Genomic DNA, 25,704 nt, shown 5'->3' with positions numbered 1-25,704 from the left:
AGCATAGCTTATTTCTCTGATGCAAGTGCACTTGCTGTGTAGTCACTGAGGTTCATGGGCTGAAAGAAGATGAACAGATTTAGAGTGCTTTTATCTAACACGAAATTGATACTGTCTTATGGGAATGACTTCTAAGAAGAACATGAGAATGTCTGTACTAGGCTAGACCTGTGGATATTTAGGGAAGCACATCAGACTCAGATGAAAATCTTGTGATCCTTCACCAGACAGCTTTTCTGGCCAACAGCACGTTGTGGCTCAGGGGTAACTGTAAAAGCTTCTCAGGTGCAAGAAGCACCTTGTTTGTAAACATGAAATGAGAGGGAAGATGAATGACTAGTACTTGCTAGTAGTGGATTTCTATTATCCTTTCCATAAAGCTAAATGAGTTGAAATTTTGGGATATATTCGCTGAGTAATTTAGATTTTGTGGATTTGTCTCTACATTTTAGAATTTTAAAACCATGTATTGATTCTTATTGATTTAAATAGTATTTAAATTCAGAAAAATTATATGAAATAACAAGTAGATCTATCAACACAATTTAGAAATTACTGTTTTTCTTCCACTGTAAGTTTCTCACCAATTTGGGTACTTTAAATAGTGTTATTTATCTTGAGTGAATGCTATTTCTGGAAAGAAAGATGCATGGCAAAAGCAGTTTTAGGTATCTTTTTGTTTCTATGGAGTTTATTAAAGCATTTTTGTAGATGTGGGTGATGGTGCTGTCATATGCAAAAAGTACAAAGTATCCCAAACGTTTTCCTTGGTTATTTGAAGTTGAATAAATATTCATTAAATGGACAACCTAATCTAAGCCAGGATTAATTTTAAATTTAAGCCATTGTTCCTTTGGTACATAACCAATACTGCGTATGTTCTTTTTAACAAGTGAGTCTCATTTTTAATTTATGGAAGTTTACCTGAGAGTATTCAAGTGTCTCACCCTTTCCATGTATGAAAATATGCCTTTGATGTCTCAGCATTTGACTTTAAAGCAGCTGATCTTTTGGTGTACTGTATAATAAAGTTGTTTTGATACGTACAAGAAATTCTGCTTGTTTGTTCCAAGTTTGCATGGCATAGTTAAGCTAGAATTTTGTTCAGTAAAAATTGGTGATTCCTTTGAAATGGAAACCAATCCTTTTCTCTTAAGTTGCTTAAAAGGTTTTTTTAAACAAGCATGATCAAGTTTCTTAGATTTTAAGAAGTGCTGAAGATGAATTTTTAAAATCTTGCTCATTATTATTTACAAATAGTTCATAATTTTTAAATAGAGATTTCTATTGCTCTCTTTCCATTTTAAATATTGTTTTGAAGGACATCAGTAAAAACTTCAATTATAGTGTTCTGTCTACAGACTCCCTGGGAACACAGGCTGTATTTGTATTTCTCAGCTAGAATGAAGCAGCACCATTTAATTGACTTAAATTTCATCCATTGTGGAAGGATCCTTTGCTTTAATTTATCTCACAGGTAATGGAATGTTAACAGTAATGGAAAGAAAGAGGTGCAAGAGCCTACAAAATGCAGAAAAGTAAACAGAATCAAGTAATAACCCAAGAATTATATTTTAATTGTTGAATTTCACACTGTTCTTTCTTACTGTTCTTCCTCTTCAATTTATTTTCTCTAAAATTCTATATTATTGCACTTATCTAGAAGGAACAAGCCTCTTAGCATGAGCTGAGGGTTGCTGTTTTTTGCCTTTCTTTGTTTTCTTACTCTCTCTTACTCCCCTACCTTCCTTCCTATGGATTGGTTAATTTAATCTTTCTAACTGCTGTGTATTCAGCATCACTAGGGTCAGCATGTTACATATGGAAGACACATCTGCTGAAGGAAACTAATATCCCAATCAACTTACTACCAGTGCAGATAGAGGGAAACCAGCTGGCATGAGTGAATTGATTTCTGCATCAATCTCCTTGCTCGGGCAATCAATTCAGCAGAGAGAAACGAGACCTGAGTCCTCATCACTCCCCTGCAGCAAAGGCTCCCTGTAGTGGAGTTTCATTGTCCTGAGCTCTCTGCTGCACTCCTGAGCTGTGAGAACAGGGGTTCTCCATATGGTGTCACTGAGCCCAAAGGCTGTGCAAGGCCACAGCAGCTTCAGTGTGTTTTGGGTCGGATCCCTGGGTTAATGCTGCAGCCATACTAGCCACCCTGTTAGTTAACAGCTGTTTAAACCCCAAAGCACTGGGTGGCTCTCATCTCTCTTTGCTAACAGCATGAGGCTCATCCTGACAACAAAAGCAGCACCAATTCTGTAATTTTTTGTAGTTTCTGAATCACACGCTAATAATGCTGAGGAATGACATTCAAGTAGGCATCATTATTATATCTATATGGGGAAAAAAACCTGGTTTTCTTCTTTCTCTTTTTTTTTTTTTTTTTGTTGAAGGAACAGTGGTGCAGTAAACCAAGCCTGTTTAGTACTAAAAATTTTCAGGGCATTTTACTGTGTAACTTAGGTAATTGTTTAAATAGTCAAGTTAAAGAGAAAATAATTAGAAGGCTAATTTGGATTCATCCTTCCCTGTTCCCACTTAAAGTTGTTGACTATAGAGCTCTGTTACTGCTTCATTTAGCTTGACTATTGCAATGAAGTAACTCCTTGCATCTCAGCTGTCCTTGTTCAGAGGGGAGGTAGGGGGTTTGTGTTGCAGGATCAGAGCATGTGGCACTTCTGGCATTCCTGGTACCATGGAATTAGGGGCAAATAGGCTGACATTGGCTTACACAAGGGAACAGACTTGCTCTGCTTCGGTCCCAAGGTGTCATTGATTCTATTTGCAGTACATGGTCAAATATTTGTCCATGGTATCAGAGAGGTTAACAAAAGGTTGTTGTAGGGCCATGTTTGTCACATATAGTGACAATAGAATAGTATAATGCTAACATGTTGTAGTGCAAATGTCATCATTTTGTGATGTGACAAATTGTCCCCACTAACAGACTCTTAAAGAATTCCTAACAGATGTTGGAAAAATGAGTAAGTTTAGATTGATTTTATTTGTATAATATTCAGGAACAATCAGATGTTTAGAAAGCAAAGCTTGCAGCAATTTGTATCACTTTTCATTTTGGAAGGGTCTTTGCTAATGTCACAAACTTTAGTCATTATATACATGATGCTGCCTTAGCAGGCAAATTTATTGATGCATCATGCTTCAAGGCAGTTCCAGAGATGACAATTTTTCAGTAATAAATGTGTTTAATTGGACTGTTCTCCATTTGTAGCAGACTGGATTTTCCTATTTTAACCACAAAATAGTAGGAGAATTTGGACAGTTTCCAGTCTGTCAAAATTTAAGTGCAATAGGAAGTAAGATAATTTTGTTTGTATTTGTTCTGTCCTTCATTCAAACCTTGTTAGAGGCAACTGTGAAGCATACTAAGCAGAGCTGCTTATACTTTATCTTCAAGACAAATTCAGCTGGGATGGCTGTGCTGTGTTAACACAACTAAACCCAACCACACTTATATTTGATATTGCAATGTATTCCTGGGCCCCTCCTGTGTATACCTGACACATGCTGTGAGGAACTGGAGGAGAGGATGTTCAGTAGTTTCCAGAAGACATTTTAAATAAAATTAAGACATGTAACTTGCACTGAAATCAGGGCCTTTGAGGATGCTGATTGGGTTTCTTAAATATGAAGGAGATATTCTGGTGAGAATGGAAGGCTGCAGCTTTTTCTGTAGAAATAGTAGATTTCCTGTTCTGTAGAAATAGACTAGGTGGAAAATTGGTTTGTCCAAGCAAAAAATAATTGAATCATTTGCTCTTTAGAAGTGTTTCTGGATTATGTTATGAAATGTAGTCTTAGACAGGCCTAGTCATTCTTCAGGGTGGTGGCAGCATGCAAGGCTGATTCTGTCAAACGTGGGTCAGAAAAGCAGCATGTAACAGCACTAGCAGGCTGTATCCTGGCTCCTCTTCCTGAAGAGTTTGTGCTCATCCTAAGCTGGACTTCAGATCTTGTATGAAACTACCTTCCCTGCATCCTGGTTCCAGCCAGGACGGGTTTTGCTTTGCAGTGTCCAGGAGGGGGCATGGCTAGGACACAGAGGTTATTCTATACCACCTCTCGTCATTGCTGGGGTGGGAGAAAAGGGAATCCCTTCTGGGGAGAAGGGATTCCTCTGGTCAAGAAACTTGGTGGAGGGATCCATCTGATATGTCTATTATTGAGAGTTTTTCTGTGTGAATAATTTATTTTCTTAAACCTTTTGTTATTAATATTGTTGCTGTTATTCTTAATTTTCTAATTTTTTTCCTCATTTTTGCTATTTCCAGCAAATTGTTCTTACCTCAATGCGTGCCTCCAGTTGGAGGGGGGAGAGCAGTGGCACGTGGTTTTAGAGGAGTACTAAAGTGGAGAATACCATTCCTAAACCACAACAGCCTTATTTGGCAACAAAAAAGGACTGTCATGGTGTCACCTCAGCTGGCAACCAGCCCACATGCAGCCCTCACTCACTCACCCACCAGTGGGATTGGGGGAGACCTGGAAGGGTAAAAGCTAGAAGACTGGTGGGTTGAAGATGAAGACAGTTTGATAGGGAAAGCAAGAGCGACACACACAAAGAAAAAAACCCCAAAAACTAATACCCTGCTTCCCTTGTGCAGCAGCTGTTCAGCCAACTCCAGGACAGCAGAACCTACCATGGTAACAGTGACTTGTGAAGACAAATGCCACCACTCCAAATGTCTCACCCCTTCATCCTTCACCTCACTTTACATACTGAGCATGATGTCATGGCCTGGAATATCCCATTTGTGAGTTTGGGTCACCTTTCCTGAAAGTGTCTCCTCCCGGTCTCCCATTCACCTCCAACTTCCCTACCAGAGTGGAGTGTGAAAAAGCAGAGAAGACCTTGGCTCTGTGTAAGCCCTGCTCAGCAATAACAAAAACATCTCTATATTGTGTTCAGCTCAAGTCCAAAACACAGCCCCATACCAGCCACTGTGAAGAAAATTACCCCAGCCAAAGCCAGCACATACTAGATTATGAAAGATATGTTGAGATTTGTGCTTTCCAAGATGGTATGTTCTCAACTTTCTTTTCACACAGGAACATGTTTTATGTTAAACACTTACTCTGCCTATATAGTTTGTAGATTTAAAGTTTGAACTGCTCTTCTTTGAAAACACAGATTGATATAAGTAAAACATAGTATATTCTCTAAGTGAGGATAGGATGGGCAATTCTTGGAAAACTCCCAGGAGCTGGGGAAGCCTGTCCACGCCTGTTGGCTTTAACTGTGACCCTACTGTCAAGAGAACTGAGCTCCTATGAACTTTCCTTGCTGTACTTGGCCAATACTGAGCTAATTCTCTGTGATTACACCCGGCTGTAACTTCCTGTTGAAGGAAGAGAAACTGAATAAAGAAAAAACATGGTGTTTGATGGATATGAAAAGTGTTGAACAAACCTTAAACAGCTTTCTAATCAAGGCATTTGGATGCTAGGCTCTTTTTTCAAACTGTTTGGTCCAGAGCTGAGGTACAGCTCCTCAGTAAGGTCCTAAAGTAGGAGATTTTTGCTCAGATTGCCAACAGTGCAAGCCTCTGTTTCTGCAGTTTCTGTCTCAAAAACAGACTTGAGGGGAGTTGTGATTTCTCTATGGAGAACTGCCTGCTTGCACCTTGATGTGCTCCTGCAGAAATGGCAAACATAGTGGGCCCAGTTGTTTTTGATCTCTTGGGCTTCAGGAGAGCTGCTTTTGGTTTGCAGGGCTGCCAGAGCCTTTCTGTTCAACCTTGAGCAGGGAACTTGAATCTTTCCACATCCAAATGTCAAATATGGAAGTCTTGTTCTGCCTTTTGGTTATAAAGGCAAAAACATCAAAGATCATTAAGTTGTTGGATACTTTGGAAATTTATCATGTTACCATAGGTAAACAGAAGGGAAAGAATGACAAATCTACACAGGGAAGTTATTTTTCTGATGTTAGTCTGATATAAGGGAATCTCATTTTACAGTCCCTTATCCCAAGCTTTTATGTAGCTTTACATCCTCCATGGTATTGCTTTTTAAATGCTGTATTGTACAAACAGTAGAGCATTGTGAATGGTTTTTCATTTTCATGTATTTTTAATGTCTTATACTTGCATTAGTGAAAAATCCTTCTTATTAAGTCACTTTTAATTTTGATATATATTATTTTCTCTCATAATAACAACATCTATTTTTAAAAATTCTTGGGAAATTTTAACTTCCTTAAGGAATATTGGTATTTTAAAATTTATTTTTCTCAGCTAGTTGTTTTTTTAATTTTAGTTTGGCAAGAGTTATAAATTTATTAGAATCATTGCATACATAATAATTTGAAATGTATCTGGCATTAGTTCTGTAAAAACAATCTGGATGTTCTCTGATCTGGATCTACAGAGTCATAAAATATATATGGCACTGTATTAAGTTTTGTAATGCTCATTACTTCACTGTTGTACCTGTTGGATAGAAAATCACTGAAGCGAATGAAGAGTATTGCTCTTTGGGCAGCAGAAATATTGGAAGTGCTTTTACATGTCCCCTTCTAAAGATGAGTTTCACTGCAGGGTTCAGCAAAGAAATAATTAGTATTTAAACTGTTTGTGAAAGAATATGACTTCTTCTCTTGAAGAAGAATTGCAAATCAGTGGAGTGCTGCAGAAGTTTTATTTGAGCTAAAATAATTGCCATATGAGGTCTTCAAGTTATAATGAGGGATATTTGTGGTCTAGGAGAGTGAGCTTATAACTCATTATAGTAGGACCTTGTTTTGATTCCTGAATCTTTCACATCACTATCATTGCAATCTGGGGCAATGCTTTTTGTTCCTGTTCCTCTTCCTAGGGCTGTATTAGCAAGGTAATCTGTGTGTCTTTGATATTAACTGGGCTTTCATATTCAGTTACTTTCAGGGTCAACTGCTAAGCTACTTAGACAACAAATTTAACCTACCTTCTTTGTAATCACTGTAACTCTATTCTGGAAGGCCTGAGGGGTCTACATGTGTTGTACAACATTGACCATTGTACTCTACCAATGAGGTTAAATATTTAGATAATGCTATCCAACCTTCTGCTATAACTATAGTCTTCATAAACCTCAATATTTGTCTTGATAGCTTTCTATTTTTGAAAGGAATTTTAATTAATGTTCTGTGGTAGATGTATTTATTTAATGAGGATTGCATTAGCATTGCTAATGGTCATAATAATTTTAGTTTCAAAAGATACTTGCTTTGAAATTTACTGCAAAATCGTGTAAGTGCAACCATTTGCTTGGGAGTGTCTAGGAGAAAGTCGTGTTAATATTTTAATTTTAGAATACATCATTGTAACATTCCACTGTCATTACTGAAGAGCCAGTTATTTGATCTCAGCAGAGTGGTATAGGGTATGAAACAGCCCTGTGAGCATGGTGGTGCAAAGCCATCAGAGGAAATGTACATTTGTGGTGGGTGTATAATCCCAGTGCAGTTTTGTACTCTAGATCTTGGATGTAAGCAGTTCCTGAGTGTCAAGCATGGCCTGCAAACCCCATTTATGAGAGTGGCTGAGGTTCACTGTTGCTGTTGAGACAGGACAGGGATAATGAAGACTCTAAGTCAGAAGGCTGGAAGAAATGAACTCACTGATTTATTTCAAATACATTGCTCTTTTTATAGAGAACATTGTGCAGACCAATTTCATTGGTCTTAGAGTAAAAACATCTCACACTATTGGTGCTCAGTGGATGATGCACGATGGCAGAACATATCCATAAACAATGTGAACAACAAGAGATAGTGAATTATTTACATTCCTTTGAAACTTTCCCAGGCCCAGCCTGGTAGAAGCCTCTCCTTTTCTCTCTGACTGAACTGAGAATATCCATAGTTCACCTGTCTTTTGGTGGCTTTAAATGCTTTGCAGTATGTTGAGTTTGCATTCTCCCAGGTTCTAGCCCTCTTAACACACACCCTCCAAACCCAAGGTTGTTTTTTAGTGTACTGGTGCTTGGTGCAGCTCTGCAGCCGCTGTGCTGAGACAGATCTGACACAGGCAAGGGGCAGAGAAAACGGGGCCAAAGCAGTTTGGAAACATGAACGTTGGGGAAGCCACTGCTGAACCAGTGTGTTGTGAAACAGATTCCTTGATGTACAGTTTGCTACCTGTTTGTCTGGGTAGCAGTGCTGCCTTAAGCTGCTACAGAGTATTTCCAGATTTATACAAACACTCCCAGCTGGTTTCACTGTAGTTGTTTGTGGACAACTGAATTGGAGAGAATTTAGTGTGGTAACGAGAACCTGGACTGCTGAGTTAGACTATTTTCTTTAATGTCTGATTTAAATCTGCTTTGCTTCAGTTTACTTCTTTCCCTATCCACTCCATATGGAGAAAAGTTTATTTCCTGTCTGTTTTCATCAAGCTTTAATATCTCTAGAAGCCTTTATTAGACTTCTCCTATGTATTGTGTTCTTTAGATTTAATACCCTCAACTTTTCCATCCTTTCCTTGCTGCTCACTTGGTGCTGCTTTTCTGGACTGCTCATCATTTTTATGGTGCTCTTCCAGGCTCTTTCCAGTTAATCAGCATTAGTGCTGTGATGCTCTGGCAGGAACACACTCTTCCAACTGCGGTCTTCTAGGTAGCTTTGTTCATTTTTTGGTAAACTCCGTGAGTTCAATTCTTTTTCTTGCTGACTAAAATAATGTATAAGGAAATGAATCTTTTAGAAAAATAGGAATTTTTGTTTTTCTGTGGCTTTTACTTCTTATGGCAAACTCTGTTTCGAATTAGTGCATCTACTTCAAGTCTTTTATAGTGTCATTGGATTTTGCATGCTGTTGCCTGGATGTTCTTCCTTTCTGGCATATGGGCACACAGCATATGTCCTGCCACATCTCCTTTCACCTTTACCTGCAGTCTTGCAGTCTCCTGGTCTCCTGTAATGTGGTTTTTTTTTTTTTTTTTTTTTTTCCCCTTTATTTCTTTTATTTCGTCTTCTGGCACTGCTGGAATTTTCTTTCTATCTCCCTCTGCATCCTTAATTTTTCAAATTACATGAGCTTCATAATACATTTCTGGATTAGAGACATTTATTGGTAAATTTTGTATAAGCAATTTACAGAAGTAAAAACAAGTTCTGTTAAAATTAGAAGCTCTGTGTGTGTGTAGATATACTTACTTAGGTCTCACTTGAATTACTTTGTAGGTTAACCTCTGTTTCATTTTCTCCACAGAAAATAATTGAAATGTTTATGAATAATGACCTCTTGAATGTTTTCTTTTCTTGTCACTTTTTCCATGTGACCAATGTGAAATCTGTGCTTCTGAAACAGTGCCTTGTATGTCCCTTAGATTTTGGTTTTGGAGCAGGGCATAGAGATGCTATGGTAAAGCAGGTAATAATATTCAGCAGATGTTAATGCATTAAACATAGGAGTTCAGAGGCAGGATTTTCACTTTTATTATTATGACTGCACAGCTTTTAAGTGTCCCTGCATCTTCTTAGGCAGATATCTGGAATTTATTGAGTGAAGTAAATTCCTTCTGGGTGTTTACAAGAAAAAGTGACAACTGTGATTTGATAACACTGACGATTGCAAAATTCCCTTTCTGCTGATGAATTCAAAACATAATCTGAGAGCAATATGAAATTAAGTGTTACCAAGACCAGACATGGAATTAAAGTAAAACCAAACGTTGGTTAAACCCTCAGAACTGTAGAATTTCTTGCAGAGACATTCAGAGAACAAAACAAACAAACAAACAAAAAAAAAAAACCCCAAAAAAACCCCCAAAAAACTAACTAAAACCAAACAAACCCAAAAACCAGAATATTAATCTTTAATCTATAAGAATTAAACTGCTTTTTCTGATAAATAGAAGTGCATAGCTTGCTGAACAGAACAAAGAAGAAGCATTGCTGGGGCTTCTACCAAGCCATTGCTACTGACAGGGCAAAGAAATTGTTGAGGAAAGTCTATTGAAAAATAACCAGTGAAACACAGGACATCAGTGAGCAGAGTGTGTCTGCTCTGCACACAGGAGTGCTGTGGGAGCTTCACACAACATTAGGTGAAGTTTCTGGTGCAGTTCATGTGTTGCATCACTGTCTTGCATGTTCTGCATTGGAAGCTGAGAAGGTTTCACAGACTGCTACTGGCATTGGTTTAGGTACGAAATGACTGACAACTACAGGGCTTGCCATGAATTGTGAGGAAACTGAGATGCTGAAGGCATGGAACTGTTTGTTTCCCAAATATTTTTTCTGAGGTCAGTGAAGCTTTATCAGCAGTTGTGTATGCTGTCCTGGGGGACCTGTGTTGTAAAGAAGCACTTTATATGAGAATTACCTCTGATAGGATTCAAGACTTCGTTAGCTGAGGACAGTACAAAGGCAGAGTGCTAAAGGAAGGCTTAGCATCCCAGAAGTGAGAAGTCTTGTATCTTCAAAAGACATCATAAAAGATTTGGTATTTGATAGTTTCACTGAATAGTAAAGATTGCTCTGGGTTTGACATTTTTACTGCTTGGACTGTTTTTAATGCAGTCAGGAAGTTTTCAGAGCTCATAGTATTCTTGTAGGAAGAAACAAAAGTGAAATTTGTAAATATGTAACAGGGGCTCTGAAAATAATTTGGGACCTGGAAACAGAGAGCAAAGGAGACTGGGCCAGTGGGAGTTGCTATTGCAATTTAAAGTCTGCTGCCTCTCTTGGGAGTTAGGAAGTTTAGCTCAGACAATGAGTGTGGGATTACGTTTAATGGATTGGTATATTTAGAGATGTGGGAGTGTTGTGATGGGGAGTAGTGATACTGTTGTCTTCAGGTTTAGTTTCCCACTTTGGCTCTACTACAGCCAGGTTGGATTTTTGAACCCTGAAATCAGTCTCTTTCTTGATTTGGATAATCTATATTTTATTTTGATTTTGATGCCTTTAATCTCTCCAGATAAAACTTCAGGGAAAAAACAGTTTCTTATTATGCATTTCTGTGGCACAAAGTGCAGAGGAATCACAAATTTGAACAGAGTTTTGAAGTTCTATAATGTGGAAAGTGGAGTTCCCCAAAAGCAGAGTCAATGCTCATTATTTTGCCTGGAGAACTGTAGCAGATCTTTAGAAAAAGTTTACAGAGAGAGCATTGGCTCCACTTGTCTAATAATCTATGCTTCAGTAGTTTGTGATCCCACATATGTTCTGCTTCAGGCTACATAATTAGTGTTGCCAGTGGTTATCTCTTTCTGTGTAATAACTCATATCTGTCCTGGACTGCAGGATGAAAAGCTTCTGTTGCATCTAAGGGTTGCTGTGCATCCTCATGCCACTGTATATACAGTACTTCATCAGTAATAGTCTCTCTGGATTTTCTTGTTCTTCCTTTTCTGTGCCAGTGAGCATCTTTCAGGGTCTGAGAGAGAGAGAGTGGGTGATACATTTCACTGAGGAATTAGGACTGTTAAGAGCAGGTCATGCTATATCATGCTATGGTATTTTGTTAACTTGGGCAGACAAGACTTCCTTTCACCAGGGACCGTATTTTAAACTTCCAGAGAAAAAACGGTGAGAAAAAAAATCCTGTGACTTTGCTTCCTGAGTGATAGACATGTCTTCCAGGGTGGTGCAGCATGTAGAATTTAACAGGAATATTTAGCCATTGGTCTGTATCAGCACACAGAGCTCAGCCTTTAGAGTTTCTGGTAGTGATGGCAGCTCACAGAGATCCTGTGTAAAGATGGAGCTCTCTGTGACTGGACAGCACCAGTGGCTTGGAGTGGACACAGGTTTGACTCTATGCTCCCAGTTTTCTTGGGAGAAATGTCACAGCATTCTGTTATGACTAAGGAGCCGAGAAAAGAAGTGGGGAGCAGGAGACCATTGCCACAATTTCTAATTGTAAATACTGCTTCAGTTAGTCTGTACTCAGTACTGAATCTGAGTCAATAAGGAATAAGTGATGAGGAATAGGCAGAAGTTATGAGTGAGATGTACAGTGTAACTGAGTCCCAAAATGTTTACAAGATCACACTTTGATTTTTAAACAATTGCTTAAACAGGTAGTTTATTGATAGAAGGACATTTCTTGCATTTGAAAATGATTTATGGTTTATACAGTAATTGAAGTGGCAGTCACTTCATCACACTTAAGTTTATTGATTCCATTAGTACATTGACCTTCTTTCTGCTGAATCACCAGCTTCAATGTATGTGCTGTGTGGGATAAATGAAAAGATGTCATTTTTTCCTAACTATGCAGGATCCAGTTTTCTGCAATAAATAAGGAAATGAAAACAAGGACACTAGTGGAAAATTAAGCATTGCAGGAGAACCAATGTCTTGAATCTATGATTTGATGGATTTTTTGAAGTAACTTTGTGTCTATCACAGGATGTGTTTTTTGCAGGGTGCTGACTTAGCTTGCTCTCTTACAGTGGCCAACATCTGTATTCTGGCAGCTTTAATACACAGAATTCCAGAAGAAAACGAAAACTATCATATGAATGGAATAACAAGGCCAGCTGGAAAATTATTTTTGTGTAATTCCACTTTGTATATTCTACATTTTAAATAACAGTTTCCATACTTTTATTTTTCCCCAGAAAGATTGCTCATAGTTGGGTGACACTCAAAGCTGCAAAAATAAAATTGGAGAGCGTTGGCACATGTGAGCTGGAAGACAGAAATCACAGAAAGATAGAAATTGTAGAAAGACAGAAATTCCTCTTTGCTTATGTTCTGCTGGGGCAGCAACTCCCTCCTCCTCTGGCCTCTTTAAGAGTGAGCTGCCTTCTGCACTCTTGCTCAATCTTATCTCTCCTTGGGGAAGATAGTGGTTTTCTTCACCAAACTGCCTGTAAGAGCAGGAATTGCTACCTTGCCAGAAGCAAAGGATTCTTTGCCTGTCCTCCCTGAGTTCCTGGCCTTGTTCAACTTGTGGCATTTTCCTGGGACAGAGTGGTGTGAAAGCTGCTGCTCTGCCATGTCACTGAGTGCTCATCCAGCCCGAGCATAGCACTAAGGAGGGAACATTTTGGCTTGTGCTCTGTGTCCCTTAGATTTGATAGGTTTTCTCTTTCTCCCCTTAATCACTGATGAAAGTCAGCCAGACTGAAAGGACATGTTTTGCTCTTTGTAGCTGGGAAACAGAACAAAACAAGGTAAAGATTTGGCCCTTGGGATAACTGAAATGAGAATAACCCATCATTCTGTGTCTGTTGGAAGAATAGGTAATATTTTTACCATTGATAGTATATGCTGGGCTAATGGATTTAAAGCTTCAAAAGGTCCTGTAGGATATTATGGCCATTTAATAATGCAATTCTGAAAAATAAAAGACTTTGATTACAACCAAGGCTCCATATAACACTGTCAAGCTAATGTTCCATGTCTCTTAGTGGTACTTAGTTAGTGGTAGAGAGGTATTTAGCAAAGTCATCTTAAGAGTTCAGTATTTTTAACAGTATGGTTTGTGCCTGGGTTACCACAAAGTGGGTTTTGACATGATTCCAGGAGAACCTTTTAATTGGATTTGGCCCGGGCATGCTGTGCTTTCACTGGAATAAGCCTGGAAAAGTTAAAGGGGAGAAAAAGAAATTGGGAGCTGTCATACTCTTTCCAAAAGTTTTTTTCAAACAGATTTGTTTTCATCCCATTGTATCCTATTGCAAGAGGGAAACTTTTGGATGCAGAGTCTGATTCAAAGGGATCACATATTCTTGCCTTTATTAAATTGTGATGTGAGTTGAGCCATATGGCACAGAAGTGGAACAGGGAGACTGTGAAGGGTTTTCTCCAGGGATCCGGCTCTGTTTCTGTTACTACAACAGATTTATTGCCATTTTATGGTGCAGGCATGCTCAGGTGCTGTGCTTAGAAGTTCAGTACAGGAATCTGAACTGAACTGAATTAATTTTTTCTGTATGACAACAAAGTCTCTGGCCATATTTTGAAGTTGGTTATATTAGTGTTGTTGCTCAGAAGTTTACAAGCTTTCTAACAGCCAAGTGGAAAGGGCATTTCTCATTATTGTACTGATGCATTTCTCATCATTGTACTGATGCATGAGACATTAAATACTTGAAATGAGGGTACAGATTTTTGGCAAGACCTAAGAGTCAGATTCAGTCATGCAGATTAAGGTCATGTTACAATATCTCCAAGGAGGTTATGTACACCCAGGTTGAACCACTGTGTCTTTCATGTGAAATAAGGAGTTGCTTTTTGCTAAATGATACAAATGACACATTTTGTTATCAGACCCATCTTTCTTTCTTTTTTAATCCATTTGAATAAAGAAGAAAACAGGATCTAATTTAATTTCTCTTCCTGCTCCCTGTAAAAATCTGTTTTACTACAAATTAGAATTTCTGAAAATTTTATCAAGCAAATACTTTCCATCTGACAAGGCTGAAACTAAAAAAATTGCCAGGAAACCAAAAATCTAGTGAGATGTTAATTAGAGAAGATGGTCTGGCTTTTGCCATCTAACTCCATTTTTCTATCTTGGCATCATTTCACAAAGTTCAATAACTATTTTAGGTTCAGTAGCCAGCTGATTGTCTTTTCTTTAACATTGCATAGCATGAATGAAAAGATAATTTATTTGCAGAAGTATCATGAAATAGTTGTCTATGCTACCTATGAAAATACAGTACATTTTTCAGATTTTATGTGGCCTGTGCTTAAATGAGAAAAGGTGGAATAGTAACCAAAAGAGTGGCTAAGCACATATAAACTGCAAGAAAAGCCTTTCACAAGCTCATTGTTTTCATTTTATTAGAATGATGATTGGGAACCAAAATGAATACTTTGCATACAGAAAGGTTGTGCTTCCCACCTTCTGATTTAAGATGAATAAGAATGAAATTAAAGCAAATGTGCCTGTAATTTACTGTGTTGTGTGCATTCAGCATACTTGCTCTTTGACAAGTATCCAGCTCTGTTCAGTGCCAGCTACTTCCTCACCAAGTAATGGATGAGGCTGGAAGGAGCTGCTCAGCATATTCTGGTTGAGTTTTGCTGCTGGGTAAAGAGGTTTACGGGGGCCAGATGCAGAATAAGCAAGATGAGAATGCTATTGGAACATGGATGCTGCTTCAGCTGCTTGTTGTAGGCTTTATTTATACTTTTTTTTTCTTGAAGGATCATTGGTTCAAGTGCATAATAGGTGATTAAAGCAGTGGATTTATTGTCTACATTTTTTTGCATATATTTGTGTCAAATTAAGTGATCCACTATCTCCCTTGCTAAGGATTGCAAAACTTTCTAGAAGAGGTGATTTTGAATAGATCTATCTTGTCTTTGTTGTTAGCCTGAGTATTAATTACCTTTTTTGACATTTAGCTTTCACTGTAGTGGCCTCTCACCTTGTGAAATTTATAAACACCTGCTTTCAAAAACCCAAACAACAAATTGGGAAGTAAATATAGATTTAAACTGAAGCTTCTTAAGTCCTGGTGTCACAGGGACTGACCACATTAATTGATCCACAGTGTGGATGTATTAGGACTGCATGTTCTTCAAGGAAAATGAAACCAGATATTAGGGATGAGTTTTTACCATCCTGTGGAAATACTGCAGGATAGTGTGAGTGTAGACCGTGACGTTTTTTCTAGAAGTATTTATATGTACTTTTTTGAGAATTTTGGTTAGAAGCTTGACTTTAATGGAATCCTTTAAGTCACAGTAATAGAGATGGTTTGTGTTTGATGATGGATGTCATAGTCTCAGATCAACAGAAGCCAGGTCAAAGTGACTGGTCTCTGAGATCTTGATCTCTTGCTTTGACTCTGTAAAGTGAGAATAGCAGTGGTTCTTTACATACATATAGTTACCCTGAAAATTAATTTATTAACCACCAGCTGCTGGTGGTGGTAGTATTGTTATTGAGTATAATTACATACAGGCTATATCCATGGAATACACAGTAATATTTTTGAGGTTTTCTAAAGCTTGGTACATTGTAGTACACCGAGATGAGGTCATAAGTGGAATCAGAAATTCTTGTTTTTCTTGAAGACTACTCAGTTCATGTGAGTCTTCTTTGGAACCTGAGAGTCTGTTCTTTCCAATCATGGTCCAAGTAAAAATAAAAGCAAAATAATGTTTTGCATTGTCTTCCAATAGGTATTGGACATGCATTGGATATGTGCATGGGCCTCGATTATGTTATAAAATCATGTAATAACAATAGGTCTGGTTTGTGTTAGAGTGCTGAGTCCTGCAGTGTGCTGGACACTCCTGCCAGTTCTCACTGCCCTTGCCTTGGAGTGTTCAGTGTGCCCCTTAGGACTGTGTAACCTAGCAGAAACACACTGCATCCACAGTATTCGTGTTCTCACTCTGCTGTTTTTCTTTCTCTCTTAACTGTTTTCTTTGTCAGGCTTTGAGCTCTGAATATTCTCAGTCCCATGGATTGTTAAAGTTTTCCACCACCTGTCTGCTTTGTATTCCGTAATGTGAACCCTTCTATGTAAGAGAAGAAACCTTCAATCTGTGAAGATCTGGTGAGCCAAGAAGACTTTTTTCAGCCAAATTAATTTCTAACAGTGTATTGATTTGGTGTCTAGCAGCTCTTACGTCAGAGAGTATGAAAGCTACCCTTTGTCCCATCACTAATGCATTTCCTTTGAGCAGTCACTCTGTGCATCTTTTTGATTTTCATTTTTTAAATTCAGGACCTTGGAATGCTGTGGTGCTGCTCCGTTACCTTTAAGAGTGGATGTGTTGGCAATCAGGGAATCGTAGATGTGTGGATGTTGGCAGTCAGGGAAGCTGAGGAGCGCTGGTGGTTCAGTGAAGCTCCACACCCCTGGTGTGCTGTGCTGGGCGTGGGGCTGCTGCTCTCCTGCTCACCCACACCAAGGTGAGGCAGCATTAACAACGTGCCATACCTAATTGAACTCGCACATTTAGCGTGGCGTGCCATACAGCAGCCTGGCATGGAGCAGGAGCTGACACTCCTGGGTTTGGCAGACTGGTGAGAAGCTGGGAGTGCAGGCTTTGGGGATGCTGGTGCTGGTTGTCCTGCTGATTTGTTACTCCTGCTCCTTATGAGAGTGTCTAATTACCCCAGCCAGGGAGCTAAACATCTTTGTTTTGTGTGTTCAATACACATAGCACAAAATGGGTTTTGGAGAACATTTTACAAATTTGTATTAATAACATTAAATCTCTAAAATTCCTGGTCCACGTATTTAGATGAACCTGGCTGTTGGTTTGTTTCCAGAAGGGAAATTCTGCTTTTTCTCTTATTCTCTCTTACAAAGACCAAGGGCATAGCTCTTCCAGTAACAAAAATAAGATAGCAAAACCAAGTGTTTTAGAAGTGATTAATTATAATGATATATTTACAGCTATTTAATTATTTCAAATATTTAAGATTTTTTGATACCCATTTTGAGTTTTTTTTTTTTGAAGGATCATTTGAAAGGACTGAGAGCACAATACTATTTAAAAATCAGATCTAGTTAAGGTTGTTTAAAGTGGAGATGAGTGTGAGTCAGTTCACCAGTCATTTCTGAAAATCTTCATCTATCTAATATTGAGGAGCCTTATTTAAGGTTCCTCTTTGGAAACAATGATGCCTTTTTTCCCTATCTTCATTTAATCGTTCTGTGCAGGGGACTAAAGAGATACACATCATCAAATTGTCAGAGTTAATACTTTTGAAAGATTCCGAATGCTTCACAAATTGCAACTCTTGAGTATTACTTTATATGTTGTTGTGGCCCCTGGTGGACACATACTTTGCCTTATCTGTATCTCCCTAAAATGAGCATAATGGTATTATTTGATATTAATATTTTTTTTCTGAGGAGAATGGAAATCAATTGATGGAGATAAGAAATTTTCATGAGCTCCCCCTTTGCAGATTTTGAAGCTTAAGAGTTCCCTGTGCCACACTGCAAGCCCCTTAAGATAAAATTTTAAGCTATTTCCATCTCTTGTTTTGATGCCTACTTTGTAAAATATTCCTATTAACATCACATTTGTGTCCTGCATTATATCTGGTGCTGCTGTGTAACAGAGATGCAGGCATTTCAACCCAGAGTGAGTCTGTGGCTTGTATTCATATTCAAATTTTGGTATCATTGATCTATGAAATTATTCATCAGAGTCCTGTGTGAATGCTTTTAATGGTTTAATATGTTCAGCTGATAACAAACTGCATGCTCAAACCTAATGTTGCTCTTTTTAGACTTGATTAGACTCTATCCTTGATTGTGATTTAATGGCTGTTCACAAGCTTGTTCGCTCTTGCTGTTGCATATTAAGTACCCAAGTATCCAGCCAGGTCTGCCAAAGTCTTTCAAGAGACCATGGTTTCTCAAGGAGATGAAAAGCCCTAAGTAGGCTAACGTTTTGATTCAGGAGTTGGATTGTTCTTGATCACCAAAGATTTTGTCCATAAATCTCTCTGGAAATGTTTGAAGTGTTCAAAGACCTGTCTCAGTGCTTAATTTTACTCTCCTAAAATGCCATCTAAACAATCAAACAAAATCCTTTTAAAAGCAATTAGTACAAGCAATTGCAGTCAAAACAATTCCAAATACATGTTTTATTCAGCTCTTTTCCCCAAATGCCTATCTGAGCTATTGTGCCAGAAAAATCAGTGTATGATTAGAAGTCAGCTCCTTCTCATATGCTTTGTGGATCACCTCTAACATCTCAAAGTTGTGTATCATGGGTACTTGCCTGGCTCTGGTTACCAGAATCTTTACTTTTTAGTAACTCAGATTTTTTATGTAGTCACATGGTGCCACTCTGACACTCTACAAGCACCATATCCTATTAATATACATAGAATTAGCCTAATGCTGGGCCTGGGAAAAATACACGTCTTTTTAGATCAGCCAGGTGTGGTACACTAAGGCATCTGAAATTGCACAAAATACTTATTTTAATTCCAGTTTAAGTGCCTGAAACTCTTGTGGCTCCATCTATGCACAGTTAGCTCACAGCTGGCTGCACACCTGTGCCTGGAAAAGATACTGAGCCACCAGCCTTTCATTAGGCAGAGGTATATACTTAGAAATTAATTGCAAAGTTTTGTACATGAAGGAATGATTTTGCAGTAATAAGGAATGTGGTGATACCAGTCATAAGGGAAAAGCTGTAGGAAAGATGCAATTTCAACCCCTGGTGAGGTGTTACTGAGTTTTGAGATTAATCTTACAAGGAGGCAAGTTCTTGTATCCTTCTTTAAAATGCTTCCAAAGAGTAAAACCTTCAACATGTCTGTTCCCATCCAAGTGGCTCTTTTCTGCTTGTATTCAATCCCATGCCTTCATCACTGCCTACTGAAAGTCTTTCATGTTTCTATGGGGAAATAATCACCAGCTGAAGTGGATCAAGAATTACTTTTACATGGATCATACTCAGAAACAAGTTTAATTACAGTTGAAGTGGCAGATATTCCCCTTGTGACACATCCTCCCTTTATTGGCACCAGAAGAAACATTTAGCAGTGGAGGAACTTCTAACTTCCAGGAGAATATTATGCATTTCTGCTGCTCAGACCAAGTAGCTCTTACATTATCCCAGCTGCCCATTTCAGCTTCCTTTAAGGAGAAAAGCAATATATATCTTGTGTTTTAATGTGTACCGAGCACAAGGATAGGATATGGAATTTCAAAATCAGCAAAATATTCTTCATACTTTAATTACATGATAGTATTTTATTAATGCAGCAACTCTGAATTTTGTTAAGATGTAATGTAGACATTTTAATTTCTTATTAATCAAATCCCAGATATGTCAGGAGCATGGTTTTGTTCCTACTTAATAATCCACTAAATGCAAATATTTGATCTCTTTAAACAAGCTAAATATTTTTCACTTGAGCTTGATGCAGCTGATTAAGAAATATCTGCAATAAGTTGTTTTAGTTTCAATGTAAACTATTGGTTTAATAAAATAAATTATCACCTCATAGGAGTGTAAAGAGAAACAGTGGAACATACTAAGGGCAAGGTTTTCAGAAGGCACTTTGTAGTGGCTTAACTCTGCTCTGTGAATTTTATCCTTCACTTCAAACAGAGGAAGGTGAGTGAAGTACCCAGTGTCCATCTTGCACAGAGTATGCATAAACATTTTTCTTCTGTGTTCTTTCTAAAATGTTTGTTCAGCATTGCTATGAAATCCTAGTTGTCTTGCTAAAATTAAAAGTCTTCTGCCAAAGGCAAGGACAGGTTAAACTAAGTGAGCTGAAAAACATCTGTTAAACTTACTGGCAGTACTTTATTGTCTGTGTCTTGTTAGCTTGTTGTTTGATTTGGCTCAGTTCCTTGAGAAACAATCCCATCTCTTGAAGAAATAAACCTCATGTTACCACCTTAAAATAATATGAAAAGTACTTGATTCTTCTTGCTAAATTCCTCCCATCTTCTCTTTTTAAAGCTGTGTTGTTTGACCTTTTTAATGTCGGACCCTTTCAGTACTGAACCTGATACCTCTAGTATTTTACATTGCTATGCCCTAAAAACTCAAGCATATCATAGAGCTTGCCAGAAGCCATTCAAGCAAAACACTACCAGATTATGAAGTATTTTTAATTAACAAGCACCTACTTATGAGAACTAGACAGTATTGAAGACTGTTCAGCCAAACTAAGCATTGTGCTGTTGTTTTTATCCACAGATCTTCCCTCCTTTCCCTGAATTTCTGTTGAATGATAGCATTAAACTGCAAGTCCTTCAGAGGGTGATGGATTTGGGTAGTTTGTCATGGGGCTGGGCCCCACCCTACCTTCTGGAGCTTGGGAAATGTTAGACTGTGCGAGGGAAACAATATGGATCCAATTTGAAGACCAAGAAGCAAGGATGTTCTGTGGCATATTGTGTGTATTCTCAGTTAAGTCAGAAAGAAAACTAAGCTTTCTAACCAGGTAGAAGCCTGGGAAACAGTTGGGAAAGAATATAAATAATGCTTTATCTCTTGTTGTTCACATTGTTTATAGATAAGTTCTGCCACTGTGCATCATTCACTGCACACCAATGGAGTCAGATGTTTTTACTTCAGGACCAATAGAATTGGTCTGGATGAAGCTCTCTATAAAAAGAGCGGTGTATTTGAAATAAATCTGAGTTCTACTCTCTTGCCTTCTGATCTGGAGTCCTTTCACACCGTCCTGCCTCAAGTGCATCCGCATATCAGCCATGCTCAGCTTTTAACTCACTTTCTCAGGCCTGTTCTTGCCTGTGTCCTTGAGAGCACGGCAATCCAACATGACACACAACACACACTGCCTCAGCTAAACACACTGGAGTGGGGGTGGGCAGAGCTCTGCTCTGAACTTTGAATTTTCCATGGTTTGGCAATAGATGCGGGTGCTGATTCACACGTGCATATTGTGCATTCTGAAAGGGAAGGCACCAGGGCTTCCCTGATGCTCCAGGTGGCTCTGGCCTCCCGGAGAACAGGACAGGCTTGTCAGGCAGCAGCACTTTTCAAGCTTATGAACCAGCAGCTGTTCACAGCCACCTCCTTTGCAGAGCACCCAGATTGCAGGTTTATTAGCTGTTGTTAATTGTCCTTCTGGATGGTGATGAAATACAGAGTGAAGAATAAACTAAATGGTAATGGCTGTTTCTTTTCTTTTGGGTGCTGGCATTGGATGCATCTTGTAATGTCAGTTGCACATTGTTGAAGTGTGGGGTGAGTAAAGTGTCCACTGAAAGGTCATTGCTGGAGAAACTGGATGCAATTGCCTTTGGAAAGTGGATGTATTCATTTCAGGACCCTGCTTATTAAGCTTCCATCGAGAAGGAAAAAGCTTTCTGTGCATGATTCTTTTCACAAACATTGTGAACACCTCTCTTCATCTCTGTTCTTTTAGTTCTGCACTAGCTCACAGATAACTGCATTTGCATGCTGAGGAGGCTTTGGTCAGGCAGAGGCCTAAGTGAGGTCCTCTGGTTCCATGTCCAGTCCTTAAGACTGACTGTCTTTGCAGCCTTAGGCCAACATTTTTTGAGCAACAGTCAGGCCAACATTTTTTGAATGTTGATATCTGAAGTTAGACATCCAAAATTTTTAGTTAAGCATGTAAGTAGGACTGCTCTGATTTTTATAAAGGCTGACTCCCACGGTGTCTTTATGTGTTACATTGTGTGGGGGTTTGCAGCATTACTGAAAAACTAAATGAAGACTTAGGAGTATAACATAAATCAGCCAAGTTTGAAAATGTCAGCCTTGATGTACACACTAGAATTTTTTGCTCCTTTGTTCAGCTAACCCAAAAAGGCTTGCCTTGCTGAAGAGGAATGCAGAAGGACTAATGGACAGTGTGTTTTGATCAATGAGTAACTGATATTTTCTAGTTTATAAATAAAGACAGTAATTATAACAATATAAGAAGGGAGATTTCTTCAAACCCATTGCCCAAACATAATGCAGTTGTCATGTGCAAATGTAGCAATCTAATACATTTCTGACTATCAAGACTGTGCTGTTAAACACAGCCTGGTTTGATCCACCCTCTACCAAAGCCGATGAACTGCAGTTTCTTAATGAATAGTTAGACAGCTTCTTAGAGACATGTGCAATGTCATACTGATAAGATAAAGGCTCCTTTGTAGTACTCTGGATTCATAAGCATGCTGGCTTGATGGACTGGAGCAGAATGTTGGAGCATTTGAAACCATAATTTCCACTGTTTTGGTAAAGTTTTGGGGCCACATTCCAATCTCATTTTCTTGACATAACTCTGGCATAGAGAACAGAAGAGCTTACATGTGCATCTAACTTCCTTTTCATCACATGGGGACCAAAGTGTAGAACTATCCTTTTAAATTCCTCTGGTCAGGGTTTACAGTGGCAAGGCCACATTAATTTTGCTATTTTGCTATATATTAATAAAAAGGGAGTGAGTTCTGTGGTACACTTTAAAGGACTAGATTTGATGGTAGCATGTAAAGTTGTAGCTTTCAGCTTGTTACAATTATGCTCCAGAATGTGCATGTTAAAATAGGAGTTCCCAGTGAATATAGTATTGTTTGCAGGCAGAAGTGTCTTCAATTCTAATATCCCTCTCCCTTCCGTTTCGTGAGGGCTGTCACAACTCTGCCGCTTTTGGGGACAGACCAAAGTCTGATGCCAGTTTGTGTGGAACGTGTATCAAAGCCTACTTTTGTCCTGCAAAATTCAATGGGAATTTTGTCTTTAAATGTAGTGGCAGCCTGACTGGATTTCTTCTGTTATAATTTATTCCTTAGGGAGTTTATGTCCAAAAGTACTGACTGCCTCTTGCTTCCAGTGAGTTAAACATGAGCTGACTGCTCACTACACTTGGAAAATGTGGTTCTTCACTGCAGAAGATCCCAGTTTAAACAGACAGATATAATTGCTCAGAAACAAATTTTTCTTGGACTCCTGAGAAGACTGTAATAAATCAGGCTTGGTTTGGTTTGCTTTGATGCAGAGGTGTGACAGTGCTTTTCCTGTAGTTGGGTTAACCCTGAAAGTTTTGTCTGTTTTGACTATCATGGTACAATTTTTCTTTTAATGGGTGGAGAACAAATCCAGAGACAGTATAATTCTGATTGCCAGAAAAACATTCTTCAACTAAATGGTTTTATCACATACTTGATCAATCTTTCAAAATCCAGCCATTGAGCAGAATCAGCACAGACAATTGTGTTTTTCATAGCTTTAAATAATGTATCAGAAAGAACCTTGACTCTTAAGAAAATGCACTGCCTATGTTGTTTTTTCATTCTGAAGCAATGAAGCTGCTTTGCTCCAATTTGGATTCAAGTGTCTTGTGCAGCACAGGGCTGTGTGCAGTACACAACTGCTGGAATTGTTTCTTTTTTTAACTTAAGTGATTGGCAGCCACTTGGATGAGTCACAATTATGAGCCTAATTTTAGCTGGTATGTATGTATTGGGAGAATCTACCAGAGACAGTTGCATCTGAAGGGTTGAGCGAGGTGAAGTCAATTTAGTTTTGGGCCTTCTTCGAAATCAGCTTTTGTGTCTGAATTCTGTTTCTTCTCTTTTGGTTTTGTACAGTCATATGTTATATGACCTTTCTGGTGGAATACACCTCATTCCTTCACCTTCAAAGAATTTATCAGAAGGAGACAATTTAGAGTGACAACATCAATACTTCGATTGATGCTTGTTTGGTATGTGTTTGACTTGTGTTTGTGTTTTGAACATAATGAAGTGCAGGGTTTAAGCTGCCTGTAGGGTCCCATTTATTAATTTGTCTGTGCGCAGGCTCTGCTGGTTTCCTCCAGCTGACCTGGGAAATAGCATCCAGGCAGGTGTATTGGCATGGAGTTTGAGAGGAGTTTAGTGTATGCAGTCAGAGCCCTTCAGTCATGCAGGCTGCATTATCTGGCTACCAGCACTTAAACACTGTTTAACAGCTGCTGCTGTTAGTTTAAGGCACTTCTGTTGAATTCTGCATTTTGCTCTTTTGGTCCACCTGTATTAAAGTAATGAAACCTCTGGTAGGAGCTGGTTCCTTTTGTGGCAGCCTGTCAGGAAAGCAATGTAGACATTGGTCCCTGCCTTTAAATGCTGTGTATGTGAGAAAGAAAAGGTGTGTGCTTTTCGTGGCACCTTGCTGTTTCCTAATGCATTATTCCTGTGAGGCAAAGGTGTCAGACTGGATTGTGCAAGGACATGGAAGCCAAGTTGTCATTTACTGCCTGTGTAAGCTCTGAAAGCATTAGTAGTACCCAGGTCCCTCCTCTGCTTTGTGTTTTGCTCAGCCTCTGTGTGTGCCTAGGTAGTAAACTACCATATGTTGTTTATAGAGAATGCAGAGGCAGTGTATAGTTTTCCACTTAATCAGGGTGTTCCTAATCGGGAAATTGCCCAGAGAACTAATAAAGCCAAATGCACTCAATAACTACTGTTTAAGAGACACAGTAATTCTGCTCAGCAGGAACATCCTCAGGTGATTTACAGGTACCTGGCCATGTCCCATTTTTAACTTGAATGTGGCCTCATTTCTCCTAGGAGAGCTTTTAATGTTTGTCTGAGTTATGATGCAAGGAGTGTCTGTACAAACAACTTGTCTCACTGTCTGATCAGTATTGAAACTCCATCTTTTCTAGACCAGGTGAGCAGTGTCCTCACAGCTGGTGCTGTGGCTGAGCAGCAAGCTGGGCTCTTCTTCTGGGCAGAGACACTTCTTTCATTGCCCCAGGGAGTTTCAGCCTGTGGGCTGCTGGTAGTGATGTGATGGTCCTGCTTAAGCTTTGCTTATGCTGAGCATAAACATGTCCTGGCCCTGGACACGTGTTCCTGATTTGTGCTGCTTCTTGTGTAGTCGTGGCAAACTATTTGTTCAGCTGTACAGCAGCTAAATCTGCAGCACAGCTAAATCTGCATACTGATCTGGCTGAAAAATAACTTACAGAAAAGGGGGAGGAAAGAAGAGAGGTGTCTCATCCAAATGGTTTTCTAGCTTGGTTCACAATGTGGCTACACAAACAGCTGTACAAGCACAAAGAAGGGAGTGGTGGGAATAAGTAGGTGAGGTCAGGGAGAAAGAAGGCTATTTAAGCCAGTGCTGCTGCCAAAACATTACTTGCCAAATTACTTTTCAGCTCCTCTGTTTTCTTGAACGTTTCCTCACATCTGTTGTTTCATAGTAAACTCTTATGGATGTTACCCCTTCTGCATAATAACAGCTGTACTGGTTCAGACAAAGACTTCATCTAACCCAATATCCTGTCTCCAACAGTGGCCACAGTGAGT

At 38.9% G+C, this 25,704-nt stretch overlaps 1 protein-coding gene across 7 annotated transcripts in view; it reads left to right on the top strand.

Moving 5' to 3' along the window:
- Positions 1–25,704, top strand: part of SORCS2 (sortilin related VPS10 domain containing receptor 2) — a 533,588-nt gene that overhangs the window by 13,142 nt on the left and 494,742 nt on the right. The window contains exon 1 of one of the 7 annotated variants that reach the window (XM_072927964.1): positions 14,076–16,491. The exons of the other annotated variants lie outside the window; for them this stretch is intronic. The gene's annotated coding sequence lies outside the window, so the exon portion shown is untranslated. Of the gene's footprint in view, positions 1–14,075; positions 16,492–25,704 lie in introns of those variants that run through there. 7 annotated transcript variants of the gene reach the window in all.

The sequence above is a fragment of the Taeniopygia guttata genome, chromosome 4 (genome assembly GCF_048771995.1).
Source record: "Taeniopygia guttata chromosome 4, bTaeGut7.mat, whole genome shotgun sequence".
Lineage (NCBI taxonomy): Eukaryota > Metazoa > Chordata > Aves > Passeriformes > Estrildidae > Taeniopygia > Taeniopygia guttata.
This window is presented reverse-complemented; position numbering and strand designations above follow the sequence as displayed.